The 14,592-nt window shown below is 44.6% G+C and overlaps 1 protein-coding gene across 2 annotated transcripts in view; it reads right to left on the bottom strand.

The window, feature by feature from the left end:
* The window catches only part of CLIP2 (CAP-Gly domain containing linker protein 2), a 234,474-nt gene extending 221,045 nt beyond the window's left edge, over positions 1–13,429 (bottom strand). The window contains exon 1 of one of the 2 annotated variants that reach the window (XM_063953720.1): positions 12,874–13,429. The gene's annotated coding sequence lies outside the window, so the exon portion shown is untranslated. The remainder of the gene's footprint in view (positions 1–12,873) is intronic. The other variant, XM_063953721.1, reaches the window with a different exon arrangement.
* Between the last annotated feature and the right edge of the window lie 1,163 nt (positions 13,430–14,592).

Here is a 14,592-nt window from a genome sequence, read left to right as displayed (position 1 = left end):
TTATCACCTTGTACATATCACTGGTTTATCACTTCCTTATGCCTTTTCCAGGTTAATACATCTGCCCCAATATTCCCTACCACATGTACACACAGACACATTCGCGCAAGGGTTAATTTTGTTAGGAGCCAATTAACCTATCAGTATATTTTTGGGTTGTGGGAGGAAACCGGAGTACCCAGACGAAACCCTCGCAAGCACTGGGAGAATATACAAACTCTGCACAGTTAGGGCCATGGTGGGAATTGAACCTATGACCTCAGTGCTGTGAGGCAGTAAAGCTAACTATTACACCATCCGTACTGCAACTTCTGTCATGCTTTACAATTGGAAAACAGCACTGATAAAATAAAAATGGGTAATAACAGACAGTCATAGAGGTAGGAAGGCCTTGCTCACAAGCTTGGAATCTATAGGGAAATAGCACTGATACACACAAGGATTGCATAATGTTCCAGCCAGAATGCAAAGGTTCTTGGTGGGCTGTATGATATGGTCACACAGCAATGTTGGCCTGGGGTCAGGAGGATGGGAAAGTGAAGAAAGAGAAGATATGTGTGGACTGTACAGTGGGGATGTAATCGGATAGGAAAGTTATAAAGGTTATATTATGAGTTCTGAAATTTGATAAGCTTGCTTCAAGAGGTGAGTTTTCAGGGAAAACCTGTAGGTTTCAAGACTAACGCAGAGTCTTATTGTGCGTGGTAAGGCATTCCACATAGTGAGTGCAGCCCGAAGAAAGTCCTGCAATTGTGAATGGAAGAGAATAATGACTGTGGATGATAGATATTGTGAGGGGAAAGAGGTCGGGTTGGAAGATATTTTGAGGTAAGCGAAGAGATGTATGTCAGTCAGTGACGTAACTAGAAATTTTTCTCCCCCAAGCCAAAACATTCTCTCCCCCCACCCCCATATTTGCCACTAGTAAAGTGATAAGTGATGAATCTGTAAAGGGGTGTGGCCTTGCTGAAATTGGCATGGCTTTGCATAAAGGGGCGTGGCATTGCAGGAAAAGACTACCTTATACCCCAGTTTTGCAACCTGCACGCCCAGACGTTGGCCACCACAGGAAAAAAAATAATCCTGATTCATGCCCCTTACATTATTTGTCATTTTTCCTCCTTATAGTAATGCCCAGTATACATTATGCCGCATACTCCAATGGCCCTTAGACTTTACGCCACACACAATAATGCCCATGACACAATATGCCACACACCATAATGCCCCCGACACATTATGCCACACACCGTAATACCTGTGACACATTATGCCACACTGCAATGCCCATTATACATTATGCTACACACTGCAATACCCGATACATTATAGCACATACAATGCCTGTGACACATTATGACACACCGCAATGTCCGTGATACATTATGCCACACACTGCAATGACCCTGAGACATTATACCACAATGCCAGTGATATAGTATACCACACACCGTAATGCCTGTGACACATACCGCAATGCCCGTTATACCCTATGCCACACACCGCAATACCCATTATACATTATGCCACATACCACAATGCACGTGATATAGTATGCCACACACCGTAATGCCTGTGACACATTATGACACACACCGCAATGTCCGTGATACATTATGCCACACACCACAATGCCCATTACACATTAAGTCCTACAGTAAGGCTTCTAATTGCTCTTGGTTCCATGCACGGTGCCAGGGGTTTTCATGCTCAGGGTGTCATGCTCGTTGCCAGGGGTTTCATGCTCTTGGTTCCATGCACGGTGCCAGGGGTTTAATGCTCAGGGTGTCATGCTTGTTGCCAGGGGTTTCATGCGGTAGGTGTTATTCTTGTTGCCAGAAGTATCATGTGCTGGGTTTCAAGCTTGTTGCCAGGGGGTAATATTCATTGCCAGGGATTTCATGCACTGGGTGTCATGCTCGTTGCTAGGGGGTAATGCTTGTTGCCTGGGATTTCATGAGCTGGGTGTTGTGCTTGTAACCAGGGGGTAATGCTTGTTGCTAAGGCTGTGCTCCCAGTGCCACATATGCCTTCAGTGCCAGATATTCCCCCACAGTGCCAGATACACATATGCCCCCAGTGCCAAGTACACATATACCCCCAGGGCCAAATATGCTCCCCCAGTGCCAGGTACACATATACTCCCAGTGCCAAATATGACCCCCCAGTGCCAGGTACACATATACTCCCAGTGCCAAATATGACCCCCCAGTGCCAGGTACACATATACTCTCAGTGCCAAATATGCCCCCCCCCCCCAGCGCCAGGTACACACCCTCCCCGGGCTCCCACTGCTGTGAGTTTTGGGAAGGAGCCGGAGGGCACAGCGCGTGCCTCTCCTGTGTATCCCTCCTGAGTCTCCAGCGGCGTGTCTGTCAAATGAAGTGCCAGTTCGTGAGCCAATCAGAACTCACGAACCGGCACTTCATTTAACAGACACACCGCTTCTGCCGGAGACCCAGGATGGACACACAAGAGAGGCGCGCGCTGTGCCCTCCCGCCACTCCGGTGCTCTCGATGCGACACGGCTCCCGTTCACAGTGTATGGAAGGGCGGCGCTGGGAGATCATGTGATCTCCCAGCGCCACCCCTGCCGCATCACCAGCAGCGTCACCAACCCAGCAATATGCCGGGTTGGTGAGTGCAGTGGGAAAGGGGGCTCTGATGCGGGTCGCAGCCGAGTAGCACCCGTGTCAGGCTCCCGGCTGCGACCTGCATCAGTAGTGGAAAAGGGGTATTATTGGAGACCATTAGTGCATCCTGCAGATGAAGAAACAGGCTGGCTACAGGTTGTGCAAGTCACGTCCCTGGGATCTCTGTCCATAGTGTTACCAGGGTGGTTCTACTGCTAGATCATTCACAGAAATATTCTGGGAGCTTCCTGTACAAGAATTATCACTATACGGAACCTACACTAGTCCAGCTCTTATGTAAAAAGATGTATCCAGGATCCACTAATAACAGTGTGCACAGCACATGTTTTTACTAAATTCCTCGTCCCTTGTCTGGCAGTTCTTCTCTGATCAGGTGGCTGATAAGAGCTGGTGCAAGGTGAACCTGTGTCAGCACAGTGTGCCGGCCAAGCAGCACACGGACTCTCAGGGACTCAGGACTCCTCCTGCAGCTCTCTACTTTCCTGCTCTCTTCTCCCCTCCACTCTCCAGGGACTGACTGCTGCCCTGGAAATAATTCCTTGTCTCAGAAGACTGGGACAGATGCTCTCATGAGTGTCAGGAAGAGGAATAGAAGAGTCCTGCAGGGCAAATGTAGTCAGTCCCCCGCCCCGGGATGGGACTACACCTATTATCTGACAGGAGAATTAAGTAGTGCTGGGAGCCTGGCCGGAGATGGCTGCTCACACTATGGGGGTCATTCAGACCTTATCGCACGCTAGGATTTTTCGCTGTTTTCAGGTCAAAACTGCACATGCGTATGCACCGCAATGCGCAGGTGCGCCGTACGGGTACAAAGCAGATCGTTGCTGAGCGATGGATTGTACGAAGAATCCATTCGCACAACCGATCGCAAGGAGATTGACAGGAAGAGGGCGTTTGCGGGTGACAACTGACCGTTTTCTGGGAGTGTTTGTAAAAACACAGGCGCGTCCAATCGTTTGCAGGGCGGGTGTCTGACATCAATTCTGGCCCCGGACAGGCTGAAGTGATCGCAGCAGCTGAGTAAGTCATGGGCAACTCAGAAACTGCACAAAACTTTTTCGTACCGCTCGGCTGCACATGCGTTCGCACACTTGCAAAACAAAAATACTCTCCCCTATGGGCGGCGACCATCTGCTCGCAGCAGTGCAAAAAAACCCTAGCAAGCGATCAGGTCTGAATTAGGCCCCATGAGCGGGATGTACTAAAGGAAAAATGCTGTAAAAATGTGCAGAATTTTTCGAATGTACTAACCCCCGTCTGGCCGCTTGTCAATGCAGAGAGTATCGCCAGCTTTTTATGGTACTACTATATAGAAGCCTTTGGGCTTCTTACTACATCCCGCTGCCAAGCGCCGCTCACACCAACCCCCGACACCTGCAGCACACCTTCTCATCCAGCAGTACAGGTAACTGGTACAGGTATTGCGATATTAATCGCATATGTTAGTACATATGTGATAAGTATCAATGCAGAATGTGGCGGAATGTGACCGCCATCTTAGTACATCCCGCCCTACTACTACTCTCACCTCTGTCTGTGTAATTCTCCTTCCTCTCTGCTTCAAGTCACCATCTCTGCCCTCAGTACTGCCCAGCTCCGGTGTCTTCCTGGACTACTTGGATTGGTCACTAGAGCATGAGGCACGCCCCCCACTGTGAAGCATGCTTCACTTGGCTCTTTTCTTTGAAGTATTTATGGCTGCTGTGTAGCCCCGCCCCCAGCTCTACAAGCAGTGTCTGACTGTACAGAGCTAGGGATGACCATTGGTGGGTTATCCATTGATGGTTACCATCGATGGTACCACAGATGGATAACCTCGATGGTGGGAAACCATCTGTAAGGGAAACACTGATGGTTTCACCCATCGATGGTCACACTCTACTTTAGTATTGAGCGAGCTGCAGGCCAATCAGGGCCCAGGGGCGTGGATTCATGGGTGTCAGGGGTGGAGCTATGCTCCCGGTCCCAACACTTAGTTAAAAAAACAACAACGGACTTTGTTCATACCATGCCATCGATTGTGGGAGAACCAGATGGTTTCCCTCTTCGATGGCAAAAGTATTCTACATCGTACAAAAACCATCAATGATGCCTATACCCTACACAGAGCTGAGGCAAATCTGAATGGTTTTGCCTATAAAAATGATTATAGCAATACAAAAAAGTTGCTTGTAAGTTATCATTATCTTTTTTCTATTACTCTGTTTTTATCGTCAAAACTCTGGAGAATGACAGGCTGTATAACAGGTGAGGCACTGCCTCCCCTGACTGCAAGTCCCTGAAGTAAGAAGACTATTGCAATAATCAGTGCAGTAGCTAATGAGAGCATGGATTTTTTTTTTTTTTTTGCAGTGTCTTGTGTAAGATATGGTCATGTTTTTTAGATACATGTAACATGATTTTGAGACAGACTGAATGTGGGTAACAAAAGACAGTTCAGAGTCGAGGATGACACCTAGGCAGCAAGCTTGTGAGGTTGGACTGATTGTCCAGTTCTCAACAGTGATAGAGATATCAGGTTGGTAACTACTATTGGTCGGTGGGAAAATAATTAATTCTGTTTTGGAAATATTAAGTTTGAGGTAGTGAGATGACATTTTAGAAGAAACGACAGAAAGGCATTCAGTGACATGGATCAATACAGATGGTGTCTTATGTGAGGAGGATAGGTAGATTTAAGTATCATCTGCATACAGTTCATAACGAAATCCAAAAGAGCTGATTAGTTTGCCAGGAGATGAGGTATAGATTGAGAAAAGCAGAGGACCTAAGAGCCTTGCGGTACTCCAACTGATAGAGGTAGCGAAGAGGAGGTGGAATCAGAGAAACATTAATATTCAACTATATTTATATTAATATTTAGAGAGTAAGAGTCAAGTCAACTTGCTGCCGACACTGAAAAAAAAGGTCCAAGGTTCCGCTATAACTTCAGGGCACACTCCAACTTTACAACTGCTGGATTAATATTCAACAATCAAATCAAGTACAGCTGGGGAAAAACTTTTATAGATGCCAACAGTCCATGTGAAATAATGAGCAACAGTGGCAGGGGGTTATAGCATCAGAATAGACTTAAGCTAGGAACACAGCTGAAAGATAAGAGGAACGGTGCACATTTTTTATTCTCTGACAGCTGAAACAATCCAGAGAACATCTGATTCCTATGTACACAGTACACTATTATTGCTCCTATAGAATGATACATTTCCTTAAAAATCATTGAAGTGATGTTATCACATGCAGTTTGTCAGACAATGTCTGTTTACACTGTGTTTTCTACACAACATCGTCTCCTCAGGACCAGCGAATGTTGTGCAGCACTCCTGGTGTCAGCAGTCGATCTGTTAGGTTTATGAATGACAGTCGGCTCCAGGTGCTGCGTACACACTGTGCAATAGTCAGACTGGCAAGGCGAAAACTACCTGATCGGCCCGATTATTGCACAGTGTTCCGATGGAACCCTCAGCCTTTAATTTTTGGGCAAATAGTAGCCCGTAGGTCAATACAGGATAACGCTATGGGCATGGGAGGGCATGTCTAGGGTGTACAGTCAGAATTACAGACTATGCAGGGTTGAGCATACGAAGAAATCCATCTAATTTCAGACACATGACTTGCACCAAGCATCAGGGTAGTGCAGGTGTGCACTGATAATAGTAATGGCTATGTAACCAAGGATATAGATAGAGGCAGTGCAGTCGCAAGGATGTATAAATGTCTACAAGCGAATACCACACTTGGTGTAATTGCAGCTGACAGCATGGCCCCATTGAGTAACTGACAGCAGGAAAATGTGGTTAATTATTAATGTGAGGATAAGTCAGGCACCAGTATTACCCCAAGAACATGAGCACGGAAGGTCGGTACAATGATTCTCTTGGTGACAGAAATAGAAATACATATGCTATGTATACAGTGTTCCCTACAAGGGAAAAGGGAATAAATAAAACCAAACTGAAAAAAAGAGATCAAAAACTGCAATAAGAAATATTTGGTAAATAACCTCTACTGTAATTGGGCAATTAGTGCGACACCAGACGCCAGTCGCTGAATCAGGCAGTTTTATACAGTTTATTTTACAATAGCAGTGGCACATTCATGCTTAAATGGCAGATATCGTCCACCTATCCCCACGTGCCAGTATACAACCAAACATCTTTCACATAGCCACACATGCCATATAGCTTATATGTCCCCATATACTGTAATTGAGACATAATGGGGGAGATTCAATTCTTTTCACCCCTTTTCACACCCGTTCTGTTTCTGCTCTCAGGGACATTGTATCATTATTTCAGCTTGCTACCCCCAGAGTAGGGAGGCACCCAACCCTTTACACAGCTATACCTGATTACTATGGGCGCAATATGCACGATAACAGAGATCATTTTAGAAAGGAAATTGGGCGTGATATATCATTTGAATCTCACCCAATGTATTAGACTTCTGTTGCTCCTCTCCTTCCCAATGACCCAGACCCTACTCACCATGTCTGAGCCTTGGGAGCAGAAGCAGCGGCATTAGAAGTCTTGGTGCCCACACTTGTGAGATTATCGGTGCTATCCTTCGATTTCGACCACATCTGTGAGAGAAATCGAAGGATTGTATGCACATTTAAGGCACCTTTCGACGCGATGCACGGGCACGCTGGTCGAATATCGTGTCTCAAGATATTATGTGCTGCACATAATATTTCTCGCATCGCAGTGCGATCGCATGTGGTTTTAAACCCACATGAGATATATCGCACTGCGATGTGCACCCGCCAGGAGCAGCCAGAGGCTGCTCCCACTCGGCAGTGACGTGCCCATCACGTGATTACCATGCGATCTATCGCATGATCGCATGGTAACCACTTTGGCAGTTCAGGTGCGATTTGATCGCACCTGAACTGCCGGTGCGATGCCCCGCAATGTCGCGTCGCGGGGCATCGCACAAGTGTATGGCCAGCGTCTTTCTCATCTTTGCGCTGTCCTCCATCCCACATACTGTATTTTAACATAAAAGCAGGGTGTGGGGGCCTTGGGGGATTTGGAGCCAGATTAATTCATAAGAGATTTGGTTCAGCCAATAGGTCAGCTAGTTTCTGAGAAACCCCCCCCCCCACAACTCCTGAATCATTGTGAGGGAGTGAAAACTGTTCCTAAACCAGGCGACTAGGGGTAGAACCATGAGAGCAGGTAAGTAAGAAGCAAACGCCACTACCTCTCATAAAATATACAGCATAAGCAGAGCATGAACTTTATAATAACTCTGTTATACAATATCAGAGAGAGGAATGAGAGCCTGACTGAAATAATGTCCATGTTTCTTAAAATGAACAGGAGTGCTTGCACCTCATAAAACATGAAAATGATAGCTTTGACCCATAACACATTAAATGTCCATTACATAACAAAAAAAAATATAGTTCTAAAAAAATAATAATTAAAATGTATTATTATTTAGATATTTATTGTTTAAAAAAATAAAAATAATAATACCGTACTGTATGTATGTATGTATGTATGTATGTATGTATGTATGTATGTAATGTCTCTAATCTTCAAAACAAATCTACACAGACTAAAAAGATCACTTAACATCTAATGATAAAGACACCCATTAGCCCTGGTCTTCAGCCGGAAATTGGTAAGACCATAAAACACACGTCACAGCCATTATCCTCACACACACCCTCTGGGACTTTCTACCTCTGGTGTGTGATGCAGATCACATATAAGTGAAGTCTGTTTATCCTGCGCCTTCAGAAAACACTACAAAAATATGCAGTTTGTATAATTATAGCCAAAACATTAATAAAAGTAGAGAAAGTAGCATTACGCCAAAGGCTGAGTTTCTGTGTGATTGCATTTGGCACTTGAGACGTGCACAATGAAACAGGAAATAATTACAAGATTATTGGGGATGTGCAGCTTGGCCTGCATTCTAGTTACATGGAGCTAGCTTTTTAGAAGCTTTGGTAAATGAGTCCAACATACTCCAACAGGGCTACATAACAACACAACCTTACGTCCAATTGGCTTTTTTTTTACTGCAGCTACACCACAACAAACAAGGTAATAGTTAAGATTAGAGGGCTAGATTAGTGGAAATGCCAAATACCCTAGGATGGCAGAGTAGCAGGGGTGGAAGCTTTTTCAATTTGCACTTTATTGTGAGTACAAATCATTATAATTTATTCATGCATTATAAATATATAACCACTGGCTCACTTAAGGCTGAATAAATTCCATGTATTTTTTTTTTTCAATTGGATGCAATAAGTTTTGGAGCTTTGAAGAATTGCAGGTGGGAGGTGACACAAAGTGATATGAGTAATAATAAATCACGTGACAAATTGGAAGATTTATCAAACCATCTAAAGAGGACTCTATGGGGCATATTCAACTGGGTGCGGATTTTTTAAAAACCCATCGGCACTGGGCTTTTCCTATTCAACTGAAGGAGAGAAAATGAGCTGCGGTGATTTCTATAGAAATCACTTATTTTTTCTTGCAGCCCCAAAGCAAGTCTGATTTTTCTTACAAGTGTTATTTTTAGGAAAAATTGCTGGGACTTGTTCTGGAATCCATTGGGCAGCCCCCCTAATGACTAATTTAGCAATGGGAAGTTTCAAGTTAGCTTAATTAGTCCTTAATTACTCACATTCTAATGTGCTGGCCTCCTCCTCCTCCATCTCTTTTCCAGTGTTGCAGACAGCTTCCATGGACCAGCCAGGCACAGGATAGGTACTACTTCTAACCTTGCATGCACTACCTACATTACACTACACTACCCCCAATCCTGCACACACTCCCCGCACACACTATACCACAGTACCGCTCACCCTGCAAAGTCCCCGCACACACATGCTACACTATACTACGCTACACACTATGCTACTCTATAATACTCCCGCTCCCCCCCATCCCCTGCACACAGCATCAGAAGCTGCCCGCAGGCCACCCACCCTGCACACACAGCATCGGCAGCCGACCCCAGGCCATCTGCTCCCCACACACAGCATCGGCAGCCGTCCCCATGCCACGTGCTCCCCGCACACAGCATCGGCAGCCGTCCCCATGCCACCTGCTCCCCGCACACAGCATCGGCAGCCGTCCCCATGCCACCTGCTCCCCACACACAGCATCAGCAGCCGTCCCCATGCCACCTGCTCCCCGCACACAGCATCGGCAGCCGTCCCCAAGCCACCTGCTCCCCGCACACAGCATTGCCAGCCGTCCATAGGTCACCCGCTCCCCGCACACAGAGCATCAGCAGCCATCCTCAAGCTGTGTTGAAACAAAATCCCCTCCCGCAGCATTTTACCCACAAAATACCCTGCAACCAATATTTTTTAATTGTATCCTGTGGTATCGGGAGCGCACATACCCCACGGTAATCTAAAATTGGTTGCAAGGTCCATATAATATTTTACAGGCAAAACCCCACGGCCAATTGGATATGCCCCTATATATCATTTCAAAGAGTGTGTTTTATAAATGATAGCTAGAATCTGGTTGCTATGCACAACACCTCATTTAGAAGGTTTGATAAATATGCACGTTCAAGTTTGTTATGTTGCCTCAAGAAAACAATGTCAAATATTGTATTTCCCATAATCATTGCTATACACACCATTGCTATGGCTGGATAAACCACTGAGAAAGGCAAGGCTTTACCACTGTGGGTATTGGAAATATTAATTCCATAGCTATGGTTTAACTCATTACACTACATGGATAAATGAAATTACAATTTTTCTAATTAAACACTAGAAAAATCATAACTTCAGACTGGAATTTGGACATTAAAACTAGTAATATTTGCAAAACAAATGCTGGAAATAGTACAAGTATTCAGCGCTGGCTTTGGTCCACCATTTGTAACTGAATTTACAGGTGGCTGTGATATGAAAAGTCAACTTCTAATGGGATCCGGTCTGAAGATCGACAGTGTCTAGGTCGACAATGTTTAGGTCGACCACTATAGGTCGACAGTCACTAGGTCGACATGGATGGAAGGTCGACAGGGTTTCTAGGTCGACATGTGCTAGGTCGACAGGTCTAAAGGTCGACATGAGTTTTTCACATTTTTTTGGGGGGGGGGTTTCATACTTAACGATCCACGTGGACTACGATTGGAACGGTAAAGTGTGCCGAGCGAAGCGGTAGCGGAGCGAAGGCACCATGCGAGGGGACGCGGTGCACTAATTTGGGATCCCGGTCACTTTACGAAGAAAACGACACCAAAAAAAAAAAAAATCCTCATGTCGACCTTTAGACCTGTCGACCTAGCACATGTCGACCTAGAAACCCCGTCGACCTTCCATCCATGTCGACCTAGTGACTGTCGACCTATAGTGGTCGACCTAAACATTGTCGACCTAGATACTGTCGATAAAACGAACCACACCCCTTCTAATAGTCATTATTGTATTTGTAAAAATGATCACACAGTACCAGATGTTAAGTTAGTTGACTCTGTATATCCACTTGTTATGTATTTGAATGCAAGCTGTTGCCCTTTCTTAATAGACACTGTACTATGTGACGGCTAATTGCAGTGTCATTCTGACAGGAAGTCTGATGTGGTTAGGAAAATGGTCCTCCCTTAGGATGGGTACTGTAGGTACCTTTCAGGCCTGGAGTCACACACACCTATCTATCCCCGGGATTTAAAGCTATATTTGATGTCTCTGCTTACCCTTACCGTCACTTAGGTGACATTTGCCCTTATGTCACCAGGCCTGAAAATTCCATGCCATAATTAAATACTTTTCTAGCATCATTAGAATTAATAGGCTGCCAAGATAGTTTCAGAATAAGGGGGACATTTACTAAGCAGTGATAAGAGTGGAGAAGTGAGCCAGTGGAGAAGTGTTCATGGCAACCAATCAACACTGAAGTAACATCTGTAATTTGCATATTATAACATTATACAGAGCTGCTGATTGGTTGATGGGGCAACTTCTCCACTAGCTCACTTCTCCGCTCTTATCACTATTTAGTAAATGTCCCCCTTGTTCTGTTAGCTGTCTTTTTTTTTTTAGAAAATAACTTGCACTTTATGTTTGGTAGCCCTTTCAAAAAGGCCATCAGTGGTATAAAGACCACATAGAAAGTTAAGCAATCTTAGGAACGCAACATGGCAGTTATGCTGAATAATCACAATATTAGGATGGATTACAGGTATAAAATGTGGACAGAGGTCTTAGAAATAAAATAAAAAACACAAAGTAGCAGTGCATTAACATTAAGCAAAGGTCAGAAAAACTACTTATTTTACATTAGTTTTTGTGTTTATTTTTATTTTGCAGCAATTGTGTCTTTTTATTTTAATATCCAATGTGTCAAATGTGTAAATTCATCAGAAGGGCTGGGAGCAGCTGCAGCACAGAATACAGTGATTCTGGGGACACACTTTTTACTAGATCACTGTTAAACCGGATGTGTCATAAAAATTTAGTTGTGATAGTTGAAAAGTCTTAAAAGTTACAAATATCCTAAACTGGAGTTATCTGCTAGAAATGTAAATTAATATAAAATGAGTCATTAAAGGCAAATTAATTCATCACAATAATTTTACACTGTGTTGTCCAAAATGAAAATGAGCAGAAAAGGCGTCAGATCATGAAAAAGTAATTTTCTACAATGATAGCAAACTAGTAAGACAGAAAATGTCCACTGCATTTCCACATCTTTTTCCCACTTCCATCAATGCACACACAAACCATAAACACTGTCATTGTGCTTCACAAATGGAATCACAACATGAATAAAAATAATTCTAATTTCACGCACATTGTTATTCATTTCATGTGTTTCCTACTGGTATTAATATTCTAGTAAGTATATACATTTATATTTATTAATGAGCCCAACTGCCCATAACTGTCGATGCATTTTATGCAAGCATGCATTCACAATGGCACTTCGATGTTTCAAATTGTAAATCATTATTATTTATCTACCTAGCAGCTGAAGCTCATCCCTAAGTGGAGGCATTAATTTTATATAGCATGGCCAGATGATCTCAGTGAAAGCAATGGATGAAGCCTACAAGCTATGTATTTGACAGCAGGCAGCATGGAGCTGCAATCCACGCCACGCCGGCTGCTGGATCTTCCTACCTCCTTTGTTGCAGATCCCAATTTCTGAGGGCTATAGCAAACTCCCCTACACACTCTTGTTACCCCCAGTACACGACCAGTGCCCACAGCCCATGCCCTTACCTCTTGACATGTCAGCATCCACTGGAGCCAGGGTATCAGATGTTTGGAGTCCCAGCCCAGCCCTGCAGTCAGCCCCTTGCTCTGTGCGCCCAGCCACTCCCTGCAGGCAAAGGACTGAACGTGGGGGAGGAAGCAGCAGGAGCCGAAGTGGGCACAGAAACGGCAGCAGCAGCAGCTCACCAGGGCTGCAGAGCCCACATCACACCTTGCCCTTGCTAGGAGTGAAGGGCACATCCATATCCCATGCAGGATCCCTCAGCAGCAGCAGCTGGTGCTATCTATCTATCTATCTATCTATCTATCTATCTATCTATCTATCTATCTATCTATCTATCTATCTATCTATCTATCAGTCACGGGTAGCATCCCTTGTAGCTATAGCTGAGAGCTATATGTGTGGACTGTGATTTATCCCAGACCCTGCAGCCTAGCTGCTGCCCCTTTCCTGCCTGCTAGTGAGCGTAGAAGCTGCTGTGCTTGTGTGCTCCCTCCCTGCTTGTTGTCTCAGATGCAGGCAGCCTGCCTTACTGGATGTATGAAACAAAAGAGGAAGCAGAGGGGAGATCGCCAGTCAGAGGGAGGAGGGGAAATCCAGCTGTTTTTATGAGGCAGCAAAGAATGGAGACTTCTGTTTCCCAGACCTGCAATTTTTTTGTAAGCCGGGAGGGAGGGATGATTTCTGCAAGGCTCAGATTTCCTCACTGCAAGCTGGAGGGAAAGCTGTTGTCCACTAAGTAGTCTTGATGGGTGTTATGGCCTCCTATAATATTACAGCACTTAGCACAACATAGCAAAAAAGAAACTAATTAAAAATTTTTAATACAAATAATAAATAAATAAATAAAAACTGTAACAAAAATAAAACACTTTAACAACAAAACTTGTAGTATCTAAGAATTTGTTTTACATACATTAACGTAACATAGTTATAATAATGCGCTGTTCAGCACAAATGCTGTATTGGGGTGTTCCTTGCTGAATGTGGGCGAGGCATAAAAAGAAGTATAGGCCAAAATGGATGGATCATGTAGGAAAATACATTTAAATCAATGTCAATGTGTGGGGTCTGCAGAGACACAATACCACTTTATTGGGGCTGCAGAACCCCCCCCCCCCCCCCCCCTCGTCCCCTTATGCATTACTATTTTTATAATTTTTGGAAGTGGATGAACATTGGCCGCAGTGGAATGCGATTTTCACCAACCAGGTGCAAGAAAGCACATTTTTGTTGCACACAAATGCCAATGCAGTAAAGGTGTGTACACACAGGGAGATAAATCTGTAAGATTGTGACTATATAGTCAAAATCTTAAGGAAAGTTAGTGCATATCTCAAGGCGCTATGCTGCCCATACACTTGTGCGATGCCCCGCGACATCGCGGGGCATCGCACCGGCAGTTCAGGTGCGATGAAATCGCACCCCAACTGCCAAAGTGGTTACCAAGCGATCATGCAATAGATCGCATGGTAACCACATGATCAGCACATCACCGCCGAGTGGGGCCGCTCCCAGCGGGTGCCCATCGCACATTGCAGTGCGATATATCTCATGTGGTTTTAAAACCACATGTGATTGCACTGCGATGCGAGAGATATTATGTGCAGCACATAATATCTTGAGACGCAATATTCGACCGGCGTGCCCGCGCATCGCGTCTCAAGGTACCTAAAATGTGCATACAATCCTTCAATTTCTCTTACAGATGAGGTCGAAATCAA

Source organism: Pseudophryne corroboree, chromosome 2 (assembly GCF_028390025.1).
Source record: "Pseudophryne corroboree isolate aPseCor3 chromosome 2, aPseCor3.hap2, whole genome shotgun sequence".
Taxonomy (NCBI): domain Eukaryota; kingdom Metazoa; phylum Chordata; class Amphibia; order Anura; family Myobatrachidae; genus Pseudophryne; species Pseudophryne corroboree.
The sequence above is the reverse complement of the archived record's forward strand: the minus strand, read 5'-3'. Positions and strand labels throughout refer to the sequence as shown.